The following is a 14042-nucleotide window of genomic DNA, read 5'->3' on the forward strand; positions in this document are numbered from 1 at the left end:
GGCTCCTTGGAGGGTTAGATACATTCAAATCAAGACGAGAATTCTAGAATTGAGGAGTACAAAACTTGCTGCGATGTTCGGCTTTCTTGAGGTGATCAAGTCCAAAAAAAAAAAAAAAAACTGGAGGAGATGCCCTTCATTATATTGGAAAAAGAAAATGTTGGCTCCCAAGGTCGCGTCTCGTATGTGCGATCCACGATGTGATGTCCCCATCCCGCCGTCCCCTGATTGGTTCCATGTCTGCATGTTCCACGCCGCCTCTGCGCCGGCGATGGTCTTCTTTCCTCCCCATATATTCCCGATCCTACACGGCTACACTCGCCTAGCTGCCGCTAAGCGCTGACATAGATGGAGGCCGGGGAGTGCGTCGGGAGTGGTGGCCATCTCGTGCCTCTCCTCGACGGCCACGGCAGCGACTTGGACGCGTCGCTCCTCCGCCGCCTCTACAGTCTACGTCGGTCACTTCCTCGCCAGATGGGGCATTGGGGCGCACGGTGCGCCGGGACCTTTCTCCTTTTTGATCTGGCATGCAACTGACCATGTGTTTGTTTGATCAGTGCTCGTGTCCGTGGTGCAGTATGTGGGATTTCTCGGTGGGTCTGTACATGATCCGCATCTGGCCGGACTCGCTCCTATTCGCAGCCGTCTACGGCGTCGTCGAGTGCTCCTCCGTCGCTGTCTTCGGCCCCATGGTCGGCACCCTCGTCGACAGGCTCACATACCTGCAGGTTCGTCAACTATTGCGTCATTCAGGTTTTAAGTAAACTCAGCACTCTTCGAGACCATGACAGTTTTGGGTATTCATGACTAACTTTAGGTAGTACTCGATAAAAGATGTCTTAGAATTGTGTAAATTCGGATATATCTAAACCCCCATTTCATAAAATATGTATTACTCGATAGTAGATCAGTCTAATTTTAAATGTATCTCTATATACCTCAAAATTTAAATAAATTTAAGACATTCTTTATGGTGCGGAGGAGTAGTAGAAATATTTTTTTGGCCGAAGAGTAAGGTGGTAATTGTGAAGTTACTTTGGACAATTATTTGCGTAGAAATATTCGATTGTTGTCCTTCGCTCCATGTACTATCCACAGTAGGAAAACCCCAAAACCTTTTCATGGATGTAGATACAAGACGTATACGGTATACCCGACCTTATAACACCGAAATTTCCTACTCACTCAGCCCCAAATTAATTGAGGCAGGTTCAATGCACCTAGAAAACTTTGGGCAATATTTTATCTAAATTTGTGATAATTAGTTCAGACTGAAGGAATGATATTTTTTGGAGAAAAGCATGAATATATACCGAATCTTTGAGTCGTAATGTTTCCTAAATGTACCAAATCTTTTTGTCCAGCTTTAAGTGTGACCAAAGTGAATCATGATTCTGAATCGGATCGGAACACATAGGATAGAAACATAAATTGTAGGATCCTTAATTTCGAACGTAGAGTCGCATGACAGAATCGTGATTTGACACCCTTCACTGTGACCAAGATCAATTTAAAATAAAAAAAACTGAAGTGTGATAAAAACATGTCATCGCGGCTGTGAGCAGTTGTGGCTAAGTTTGACCTCCATCCGAAGAACCCCTTAATAATACCACCATATGCTTGTAAGCAAGAAAAAACCGGTTGAACCGTGATATGGTTACAGATTTCTATGGCTGTGGTGTTAGAGGTTAGTATAACAACAACGTCAGTGGCAACCTGGGTTCTATGGAAGTGAAGGCTTCACAGGAGGCCATGGCAGAAGCTTTTCGATGCAATGGTTGATGTGCTCTATAGGGTGGAGATGACACGCCGGGAAAGGTCAACTCCGGCGATCGCTGCCGCTAAAACCACATGTCGCCTAACCCCCCCCCCCCCCTGTTACCAAGGATTTAGTCTCCCGCTCACCGTTTTGTTGCCTAACTACTTAACTAGGCAACAACACGGTGGGTTGGATTGTGGGTTGGTTTGGATCGGCGGGGTGTGGTGGATCAGGTGCCAATCAATTCTTTTGTAAACAACTAGAAATGGGTGGGAGTTCATGTGTTTTGTCATAGAAGAAAGAGATGCTCGGTTAATTAGGAAAAATCGTACGGAAACCAAATACATAAACCATGAGAAAACGATGAAAGTACCAACAAAACACCCCACCAACATTCCAATAGGTATGCCAAAGACTATAATTTTTGCACCCCCTATTGACGTACCCAATTGGGCGTGACCAGGGCAGAGGGTTAGGAGAACCGGTAGACGCCTCACCAAAACATCACACCACCTCTCCGCATAGACCTCGCCGTTGAAGGGAGAGAGAAACAAAAGCTGCTATGGGAGGAGTGGTTTTGGGCCACCAATAATTTGTAGATGTGAAAGCGTGCCTCTCCACCCTTGTGTCTTTCACCGCGTACGCTTCAAAAATCACCGCTACTCGGAGTCGCCAATCCCACATCCAAAACCCTATTGTACCCATGTGTTGCCTGCCAAAACTCACCGGCGAGCAGTGGTTAAGCAACACGAAGAGCCGGGAGGCTCCCAAGGCCGCTTAGTGGACCCTGACACCTCGCGTCGTTCCGCAAGTTTCCTGCACACGTCCTGGCGGTTGCAAGGGCGTGCCACCTGACCTAGACCCGATCAGGAAGGTGTTAGACTGCTTCGATTGTTCCTGCATGGTAGACACGTAAACATTAAATACGAGCCCTATCGGCTCTCAGGTTGCCCTGTGGATCGGCTCAAAGAGCCGATCGCCCCATGGTTCACGCTGGATTTGCAATGACATGGGGATCGTGCTTGATCAACACAAAACTAAACCAATCTACGACAGTTTAGGGTTTTCACCGCATAACCGGAACATCCTACGCGTAGTTGGGCCTAGCAGATACGAAAGATGATGCAAACTATCCCTAGAAGAGGCCTAAAAACCAACGTTACGTCAATTCCCGGAACATCCCTTATAGGAACGGTAAACAGCACCTAGCGCACTACCGGATCCTCCAACCCCAGCATAAGGCCTAATCATGCAGATATTAAACTAATCCTTGAAGAACAAGGAGCAACTATAACAGATCGGATCTACTAAGTACCGAACAAGCAAGATGATGTCCTTACGCCCAGATAGACGTAAGGGCAGCTAGGTGTCAAGGGACGGCATTGCTAAGCAGATATGCATAAGAAAAGCATCAATGCAAGCCCCAAAACACCTAAAATAAGTAGTGCTACTCGCCATCAACAACGCTTCAGCACGAGTAGCACAAGGTGGACGAATAAACGCGTACTGCCTAGATCGCAAGATGCGATCTAGGCAGCATGATGCTTACCCGGAAGGAAACCCTCGAAGAAGGGGTGGCGATGCGCCTGGTTTGTGTTTGTTGAACGATGATTGTTGTTTATTTCATAAACCCTAGATACATATTTATAGTCCTGGGGACTTTCTAATTTAGGCGTGCACCAAACCGTGCACGGGTTAAACTCTAACTTCCAACCTAAGATGCGATCTACTATAATACAGGCAATTTAGCCCAAATTCTCGTGCAAGGCCGCTTCAGAGATCCTCCACGCGTAGATCCTTTAAGCCCATCTCACTTACGGCCTATCTCCTGATTTGGCCAAAATCTGGTGATAACACCATGTCACCCCGACTCTACCCCCTTCCGAGGCGGTGACCTCAACTTCCAACAGACAGCTTGTCCAACAAGATCCGCACGTCGCCAAGTCTGATGCTTTGGCAAGCACACCAACATCCCAGGACCATAGATTAGCTGCCAGATTTTATCTTTTCAGTTTGGCACCTAGACATCAACCATGTGCTCTGAGACATGAGGTCCAACTCGTCACTATCAGCGAATAACATAAAAAGGGGTAAATTTTAGCACAATACTGCAATTAGGTTTTCGATGCGGAGGCTGGGGTACAAGTACAACCTCTTTTTCGAAGGGAAAAAAACAGCAACTCGGTTTTGGCTGATGTTCAACCTTCCTCGATCAGTAATTGGATATGCTACATTGTACTGCAGGTTTTGGGTCTGTGGCTACTAGTTCAAAGTTTATCCTTTATCGTAGCTGGAGTTTCAGTAACCGCGCTGCTTGTCTTCGATGACCTGAAAGACAAAAGCTTCCCGGTCTTCGTTCTTCTGGCTTCCGTGACCAACGTCTCGGGTGCGCTTGCAGCGCTCTCAACTCTCGCCGGCACCATACTGATCGAGCGAGAATGGTATAGAGATCACAACCTACATCTTACTTAACTAGAGGCGAATGACAAATGGGGGAGAGACCACATATTCAGTACGTACTTAACATACAGTGGACGTTCCATTATCAAACTCTGCGATGCATGCAGGGTGGTGGTGATCTGCAGTGGGCATCCGGCAGCGGCGTTGAGCAAAACCAACTCTGCGCTCCGAAGGATCGACCTGAGCTGCAAGCTGCTGGCGCCGGTGCTGTCCGGGTTCGTGATCAGCTTCGTGTCTACACAGGCCTCCGCGGTGACGCTGGCGCTGTGGAACGTCGCCTCGGTGGGACTGCAGTACTGGCTCTTCGTCTCCGTGTACAACAGCGCGTGCCCGCTCTCGGCGAGAATGTCCAGCTGAGAAGGAAGTCAGCGGCGGCCTTATCCTCGTCGGAGATTGTTGCTTTGGCCAATGAAGAGCAGAGGTACGGTGAGGAGATGTTGGATTGGAGAGTGGGTGTGGCGAATTACCTCTCGTTCCTGCCCTGCTGGGACTCGATCTTGGGCAGTGTACATGAGGCAGGATGTGATGCTGCCAGGGGTTGCTCTTGCTATCCTCTACTTCAATGTCCTAAGGTAGGCAGCGTGACCCATTGATCAATCAGATGCATTCTTCTTCTAAGACGACTGACTAACCCCTCATCATCTATGGATTCAGCAAAATTTTACCTTTTATTTTCATTGCTTTTGCAGCTTTAGTACGCTGATGACTGCAACTCTGGACTGGAATGGCATCCCCGCCTACCTGATCAGTCTGGCTCGGGGGTTCAGCGCCATCGTCGGTATCACTGCAACCTTGCTGTACCCGGTCGTGCACTCATGGGTTTCGACAGAGAAAATTACAAAAAACCACCACATATCAGGCAGTCGTTTTAAAAAGCAACCACTATTCGAATTCTTTTCAAAAAACCACCACTCTACGGTTAACACGTTGCAAGGTCCACTGATTCACGTCCGACCCGATGTTAATGACGAAACTGACGAAACGGGCCCACTGTCAGGTCTACGTGGCACAGCATAGACGGTGCGCGTTAGCGTCCGTTAACGGCGCGGCCGGTGCCCTAACTTCCACCGTTCCGACACGGTTGGAGGCAGTTCCCCTCACTTCTCCCTCTCCCGCGCACTGACGATAGCCATGGCGGCGGCGAATTCGTCCGGCCTGACCTCACCGGTCGGCGGCGCCGGAGCTGGAAGAGAGGGTGGCGACGACGAGTTAGCCAATTTGGGGGGCCTACTCTCGGTGGTGGATTCGTCCGACCTCACCTCAGCCACCGCCGCCGCCGGAGCTGGAAGAGACGGTGCCGTTGATGGTGAGGGCGGCGTCGGAGCGGGAAGAGAGGATGGCGTTGACGGCGAGGTTGCCGATCTGGGAGGCCAAGTCGCGGCGGACGTGGATTGCTGCGGGAGCTCAAATCCGTCGACCCTGATGTTTTATTCACCGGAGAAAGCCGCCGCCTCCGCCGTGGCCAATGTTTGGAAGGAGAACCCTGCCTCCGGCGAGTCGTTTTACATCGGGATTCGTCGGCGGCATCGAGTAAGTCCTTCCTTTCTCTCAGCTTTTGTTCTTCTCGTCGGACAAAGTGTGTACCCGATTTGTGCTAGGCAAAATAGAGAATTAATTGTTCTTCCTCTCGTATATTTGTAGTCCGGATGACGAAATTTGGGATGTAAGGTTCAATTTAGATGGACAGGACAATTTAGAACGATGTTTAGGCCGATCGGACATCACATATCTGAATTTGTTAGCTATGATTGAGTTAGAGGGGTATGGAATCAATGACTGCATGTATTTTGTGAAAGAAAAGGACATAGGGGTTGCTGGAATGGAAGAACTGGATGGAATGAGTAAGGTGGATCAGATGATTGAGCTATATGAGGAGAAGAAGTGCATAAATATCAGTGTTATTAAGACAGGTAGCTCACTGCCAGTAAACATCAACAAACCAGCAGTAGAAGAGCAAATTCCTATGTCAGAAATAGGTTACCCTATTGTTTACACAGTGGATGATGATGGTGTGGTTTTACCCAGCCAGGAAGAATTTGTTCAGTGCACTGATGATTCAGCTATGCTTTACCTGTGCACCCAACAGAGCAACATTGATGACAAGGGCAAGCAGAATATTGATGAGCAAAGAGAAGCTGCAGCAGGTTGTACAGATGATGAGGAAGAAGAAATTGCAGAAGGCTGTTCAGATGATGAGCAACAACAAATTGCGAGAGGACGAGGGAAGAGTCTGCAGATGATGATCAAGATGGAGATTTCATGGAAGAGGATGAAGTTGAGACGAGAATCGATGAAGAAAGTGAGCTCAATGAGAAACTTATTGATTTGAAGAAGAGAAAGAGAGCCTGGAAGCAAGCGAGTTATGTGAGGATGAGGAACACGAAGACATGTTCTGTGATTCGAGATAACTCGATGATGACAGTGGATCGTGAGGTGTTGCAAGAGACAGTAGGCGAGTAACCAAAAAGAAATTGCCAGTGAGGAAAGGACCTACCACCAGATCACATTGCAGCCAACAGAGCACAACACCAGCAGATTGGCTGCCATCTGATGATGAAGGGCAAGATGGTGATTTAGACCCAGAGGATGATGATGGCTTTGAGACAATGTCCTGGGCTCGCCAAAGGGAAGAAAGAGCAGGGCCAAGAAGATGGACCCTAGGGTCTGGTATAATGAGAGTAGATTGCACCCAGAACAAGGCTTATGCATGAAGATGTGTTTCCAAGATGCGTACCAGTTCAGAAGAGCACTGCAAACCCTGCATATTGCACAGCTTAGAAACTCCAGGTACCACAGGAATTGCAAAGACAGAGTGATGGCAGTGTGCTCTACAGAAGGTTGTCCTTTTTACATGATTGGGTCAATCATTAAAAATGAAAAAACCTTCTGTCTGAGAAAGTGCCACCTTGAACACACTTGTGGCACATCAGGTGAGCACTGCAAAGTTACAGGAAAGTGGGTTGCAAAGGTCTGTGAGTCTAGCATCAGAATTGATCCTAGGACTGGGGTTGAGGCAGTGATGGAGACAACAAAAGAAAAATATGGTGTAGATGTCAAGAAGATGATGGCATACAGAGCAAAGAAGAAAGCTTTGCAAGTTGTTCTAGGAGATCAAATTGAAGCGATACAGGAGGCTTAGAGATTATTTGCGAGACAGTTATAGATACAAATCCCGGCTCCGGATGCATTGTGACAACAAAAATGCTTACGGAGCATCCTAGTAAGAACCCTAGATTTCATGGGTTGTTCTCTTGTCTTGGTGCATCCATTGAAGGGTTTCTTAAAGGGTGCAGACCATTCTTTGGTGAGTTGCATGGTAGCTTTATACAAATATGTAGCAAATTCTTGGTGCATCTAAATGGCAGATTTCTTACATTATTGCTTTTGGTTCTGCAGGGTTAGATGGTTGCTTTGTCAAGCTTAGCACTGGACAACAAATTCTGTGTGCTACTGGAAGGGATGGGAACAACAACCTATTCCCTATTGCTTTTGGTTTGGTTGACAAGGAGGAGACAGCATCATGGTCTTGGTTTCTAACACAGCTCAAATATGCACTTGGTGGTGAGGCTGGGAAATTTGGATACTACACCATTATCTCAGATAGGCAGAAGGTATGTTCCCTTTTTTGTTGAATACATGTTATCCTCCCACTCTAACCTAAACCTCCACACTTATTATTTGACAGCAAGAACATGTGGTTGCAAAAGATGGGACCTTAGTGGAATCCCATGCAGTCATGCTGTCAGTGCCATCTACAAGGCATTCCTACACCCTGAAGACTTTGTGAATGATTTCTTCAAGAAACCAATGTACATGGAGGCATACAATCCGGTGGTTTACCACGTGCTCGGTGAAGATAGCTGGACCAAAACTCAAACACTCGACATTGATCCACCGAGTTTTCAAGGTGTCATTGGGTAGAAGTCAAACAAAAAGGAGAAAGGGTAAGTTTGAAGTGCCAGAGCCAAAACAAACCTCTATAATGGCAAGCATCACATGTGGCAACTGTGGCAAAGTTGGGCATAGGTACACCAACTGTGGTGTCCCACTGAAGCCTTCATTAGAAATGAGGAAAAACAAACATCAGGTATAGTTGCTATGCTTCATCCCTTGTTCACCTTTATTAGTAGCTTATGTTTCTTTATTTCACAGGAGAACAGAGAGGAAGCAAGTGCTTGCTCCAGCTGCACCACCAAGTGCTTGCACCACCAAGTGCTCGCTCCATCCGCACCGGCAAGCTGCTGCTCCTTGCAACGGCACCAAGTGCTGCTCTGCTGCACCACCAAGTGCTACTCCTACTTGCACCACCAAGTGCTGCTCCATCTGCACCGGCAAGCTGCTGCCCAAGCCTCTTCGAGCACCTGCTCCTGCTGCACCTAAGAAGAAGAAAGCTTCGCACCTCCGAACCCCCCACCATGGAAGAGGAATACGGGTGCAAGCTGCTCCAGCTGCACCAAAGAGGAAATCACCAAGTGCTGGAGCATCTGCAGCAGCACCACCTTCTAAGAAGAAAGCAGCATCAACTGAAGCATCAAGAAGTACAACTGCTGCAGGTCCTAGAGCATCTGCTCCTGCTGCAGCTAGTAGAGCATCTGCTCCTGCTGCAGGTCCATTCAAAGCCCCCAGGCCAACAAGAGAGAGGAGAGAGAGCACTAGGATGAAGGGATACCTGACAGCAAGCAACATTGACAACCTTACCATGGCAGATATCAAAAAAGGTGTTCTGTGATCTCAGTATGTGTATCAGTTATGTATGTAATGTCTAAACCTTGTGCTGGTAGATCTCAAGCAGAGTATGTGTCTGAACCAGGAACTTATGTATGTTTGTATGTGTCTGAACCAGGAACTTATGTTTGTACTGTCTGAATGAGTTATCTTCTCTATCAGTTATCTTCTAGTTACTGCCTGAACCATGTTATATTCAGTTATTGTTATTGTCTGAACCTTGTGCTGCTGGATCTGTATGAGAGTGGTGGTTTTCTGTCATTCACATCCCCAAAAGTGGTTGTTTTTTGTAAAAAACCTGGAAGATTACTGCCAGTACAATCCAATATAGATAACACATGGGTACACAACAAATGGACAGGTTCACACATAACATAACACAAGGGTACACAACAAATTGACAGGTTCACAATGACAGGTTCACACATAAGATAAGTCTGACATACAAATGGACAGGTTCACAAATCTATACCCTAACAAAAGGGTACAGAACACATACAGCACCTACAGCACTCGGGTTCACTTACATAGCTTAGTAGTAGCACAATTAACCATTACAAACTACCGAGTACCACAATTAACCATTACAATTTTGCGAGTAGGACATCAAATGATCAACTCCTCCTCACACACTTCCCTAATCCTTTTGAGCTTGTCCTTGTTTCCATTGCTAAGCTTCGACAGGTCATAGAGCATGTACTCCGACTTTCTCTTCTCCTCATTCAATGCATCCTTCTCTTTCTTCAAAGCATCGGTTTCAGTCTTCCAAGCTTCTCTTCCTGCCTCCAATTCCTCCTTCTTTGCCCTAATGACCTCAGCTTCGTGTTTTACGCAGACTCGCTTCAACTCAGCAACCTCCTTCTTTAGCTCATTAATTTCATCGACAGCTCCTGAAGTTATCAACTTGTAATTTCTCTCCACCACTCTTTTTCGGTCTCTTCGCAAATTTCTTCACATCAACTAGCGAGGCTTGCATACTTCTTCTCAATCTTGTTTTTCTCTACAGACAAGCTCCTCAGCAAATCGGCATGCTCTACCTTGTCATCAATTCTACCTGAATTGCTAGAGTAGTACATTCCCCATAGTTTCTTCAAAGCATTTTGTAGTGGCTCAGGCCACTCACTATCTACCCATGCATGGAAGCCACAGTTCGAACATGCTGCATAAAAATGAGCACAATTAGGGAAATTATGTATATTATGCTGCAGTAAATATATATCACTCCATGCTATGGTGCACTTAATTCCCCATAGTAAATTATCTATATTTCTACACATACATAATAATACAATGCTGCCCTCAATTTATATCAACTGGAAAAGAAAATGGTTTAGGCATAAATAATTTCAAATATGCTGCCAACAAATGGTTCACATGCTATGGTTCAATTACATAGATTTTTGCTATGAAATTACTAAATATACACACAATATCTATGGTTAAATTACAGAGTATTACACACATATAATTACACACAAATATTGCACTGGTTCAACAGCAAAGAATAACACTCACATTTTCAATGGAGCAGAGGTAGAAACGACGACCAGTGTTCGGCCCTTCAAAGGCAACACATCTCACCGGCTCAAGGTTGTGGACACGGCATCGTTCGCCAGATCCCACGGCCAATCCATTAAATGTAGGTTCCTCGGTAGTATCGGGAGCATAGTCGAGGTCATTGAACTCCTATTGAGCAAAAATGCAAACGGAATCAAAGTAAATCGACCAATGCATACAAATCCCCAAATTCTCCCCCAAATCGAAACCCTAGAAATTCAAATCGGCCACTTACAGGGATCCTCTCTGAGCTCGTTGACCCGTCGTGCCAGCTCGGCATCGTCTCCCTCGTCGGTGCCTCGCGGGAACGGCAACAAGTCTCCAGGCGGCGGCGCTGCTCCAGTGCGGCGACGGCGACGAGCAAAGCTCACCGGCTAGGCTAGGGGAGAGTGAGCTGGTCAACTCCACGCGATCCGTCCATAAAAAACGACCAAGTGGTGGGCCCCACTGCGCCGTTAACGGTCGTCAACGGCGCTCCGACGCGCACCGTCTGTGCTGTGCCACGTAGACCTGACAGTGGGCCCGTTTCGTCAGTTTCATTATTAACATCAGGTCGGACGTGAATCAGTGGACCTTGCAACGTGTTAACCGTAGAGTGGTGGTTTTTTGAAAAGAATTCGAATAGTGGTTGCTTTTTGAAACGACTGCCCGATATGTGGTGGTTTTTTGTAATTTTCTCGTTTCGACACTTCGAACAGGGCTATGGTCCATCTGGATCCAGGTATGTCCTCTGATTTTCCTTGATAAAATCTACACACATATATAGGCAGGTGTAATGTATTTCCTACACGAAGGGAATTAAGGATTCTCTGGTGTTGGCCTTGGCAGTGGTGTTGCCTGCTACTGTGCGTCGGCTCCATCTGGATGAGCGACGGCGTGGCGTCGGCATGGATGCTCATGGCTGGCGTCGCGGCATCGCGCCTTGGCCTGTGGATGTTCGACCTGGCGGTCATGCATATGATGCAGGACAATGTCCGGGACTCAGATCGGTGCGTCGTCGGAGGGGTACAGAACTCGCTGCAGTCCATCTTCGACTTGCTCACCTACATTATTGGCATCATCATCTCTGACCCTAGGGTACGCAGATCCATTAATTTTTCCTAGGTTCTAGTTGTTGCCAAACGGCAAGCTGAATATGATGATTAGACTACCATTTTGAATGTGCACAACCCAACAGGATTTCAGCTTGCTGATCGCAATGTCCTTCTTCCTGGTGACCTGCGCTGCGCTCATGTACACACTGCACGTTTACCTCTTACGGAAGCACCTGTTCCACCTGGACAAGATCATTGCCAAGCTGGAATGGTGAGCGACCCATGCTGGCTGCGCCCCAAGTGGCTTGTTCCCCGGCGGCGCTGACAGCAGTCGATGGCGGAGTCCTTCCTCCGGCGAAGACCAGGGACCTGATCGCGTTTTCAATGTTTTCGCAAAGGTCCTGTATGCAAAATCGGAGGGCTGGTTTTTTATTTCTTGTTTCATGGAGGCCCTTTATGTAATTTGGTCTGTAACCGCTCTCGGTCCTTTGGGACCTTTCCTGTTCAAAAAAAAAAAAGAATGGTGAGCGACCTTGCAATATTTGATCCGCGCGCCGGGCGTCTTGTCAATCAAGATTTTGTGGTTATCTAACTTCCTTAGGTTTCCTCTGTTTAATTTCGTCTCTTTTTGTGGGATAAAAAGTTCTTGATCTTGTTCAAAAACAAAGTTATCTATCTGAATCTAAAGAAAATCTTGACCGTGTTCGTATTGGTCAAGAATTAGTGAGCGCCAAAATAAGTTGGGCTCGATTCTGGCTGTTGCTAATTTTACTTTGTTTTTTTCTTCCGTTTCAGGTTACGGTAGAGATTCTTAGTATATTCTTTTTGCCAGTGGCTGGAAGATATTACTGTTGTACATGCATGGTAGTGCAAAAGTAGCTCTGTCTAACTGTCTTTGTGGTGAGTGAGCGCTTGTGCACCGCGCACACTAATGTGCAGCTAAGGCAAGAGCATTGCAGAAGAGACAAGGTGTATTTTTCGTCGTTCAAATTAATATTGTTTGACCGTAGCTTTCACCTCTTAACTACTAGTATAAGACTACTACTACTCCGCCCCTCCTATTCACGTTATGCAATTTTCATCAATCATAGTGTTCTGCCTATTTGAAAGCGGTTTGAAATGATGTGGACATGTGGTGCCTACATGTATGCCACATCACCATCACGATATATATTCCATCAACTTATTATGGACCCCAAAAAGAAGTATCTAGAATATCAGATCTTTTTGTTTCAAAAATGACCATTACATCGTGTATTGAATTTCCGAAAGTTGATAGTATCATATTCTTCAACTAGTATGGTGCATATGGGTTGCCATGGAATAAAATACATGTGCCGCCTTATTTAATTTCGATGATGTTTGTGCAATGATGTGACCAATAGAGGTACTAGACAAAAAAAATCCCTAACACCAATGCATGTTTATAGTGCAACACCACTAGTCAACTACACAAGTGTGGTGTTCAAACTCAATTGTAAATGCTAGCTTCCTCATTATTCTATTTTTGGGTCCAGTGTAGCCCCACATTCGACACCCTTCATGAGGAGACGATAATCCACCCCCCCCTCGTCAGCAAGCAACAAGCGACACAATTGTTACTTGCTAGGTTCTGCAAGTCCAAGCCTAGGAGGCTCAGGGAACCCTACCCAACGACCTTCCTTGATCCAACACCACATAAGCACTAATTAGACAACGATGAAGCATTTTGTCGGTTAAGACAATGGGATGAATGTATTTTTTTTAATACTCACTCCTTCCCAATTTAGGATGCATATTAGTTTTAGTCAAAGTCGAACTTCATAAAGTTTGATTAACTATATATACAAATTTATTAACTTTTATGATACCAAATGCATAAAATATGAAAATATATTTCATGATGGTTCTATGAACACTGAGTTGATGTTGTAGATGTTGATATTGTTGGATAATTAGGCACAATTTCCATGATTAATTCCAGAATATAAAACATGATGGCAGCAACTACTAACATGTGAAACTCAAACATACTAGATGCATTAATCAACATGAGTAGCAGCAGCGCAAACGGTAAAGCATCCATCGCTAAACAGATCGAGATATGTCGCACGTACCGATCTGGTGGTGGTGGCGGTGGAGGTGTAGCAGACGATGTCGCAGCAGTAACGTTGTTAATGACAACGTTGTTGACGACGGGGACGACGGGTCGAAGTAGACGGCGTTGAAGACGATGGTAGGCAGCACCGCCCGACTTGGACGGAAGGCGACCCGTGATGAAGAGCTTGAGCAGTCGCGCAGAGCGCTTCCCAAAAACCTAATCGCCCTCTCCCGTACAGGATCGCAAGGACGAGCGGTTCCGGAGACCTGCTCTCTCGTTCGCCGATGCACGTCGGCTCGCGGGATGGAGTAGGCTACGATGGCGGCTCAAGCAGAGAGAGGTGGAAACCCTAACTCGTGTATTGGATATATTTCTGCGGTAGCCGGGCAGGAGATTATATAGGCTCGGGAAACCCTAGGCAACGTGG

General features: G+C 46.5%; 1 pseudogene; it reads left to right on the forward strand.

Annotated features, from left to right (window-relative positions):
* The first annotated feature begins 348 nt into the window (after window positions 1-348).
* LOC124655687 lies at window positions 349-12340 on the forward strand (annotated as a pseudogene).
* Window positions 12341-14042: the final 1702 nt, after the last annotated feature.

Source organism: Lolium rigidum, chromosome 5 (genome assembly GCF_022539505.1).
Source record: "Lolium rigidum isolate FL_2022 chromosome 5, APGP_CSIRO_Lrig_0.1, whole genome shotgun sequence".
In the NCBI taxonomy this organism is placed as follows: domain Eukaryota; kingdom Viridiplantae; phylum Streptophyta; class Magnoliopsida; order Poales; family Poaceae; genus Lolium; species Lolium rigidum.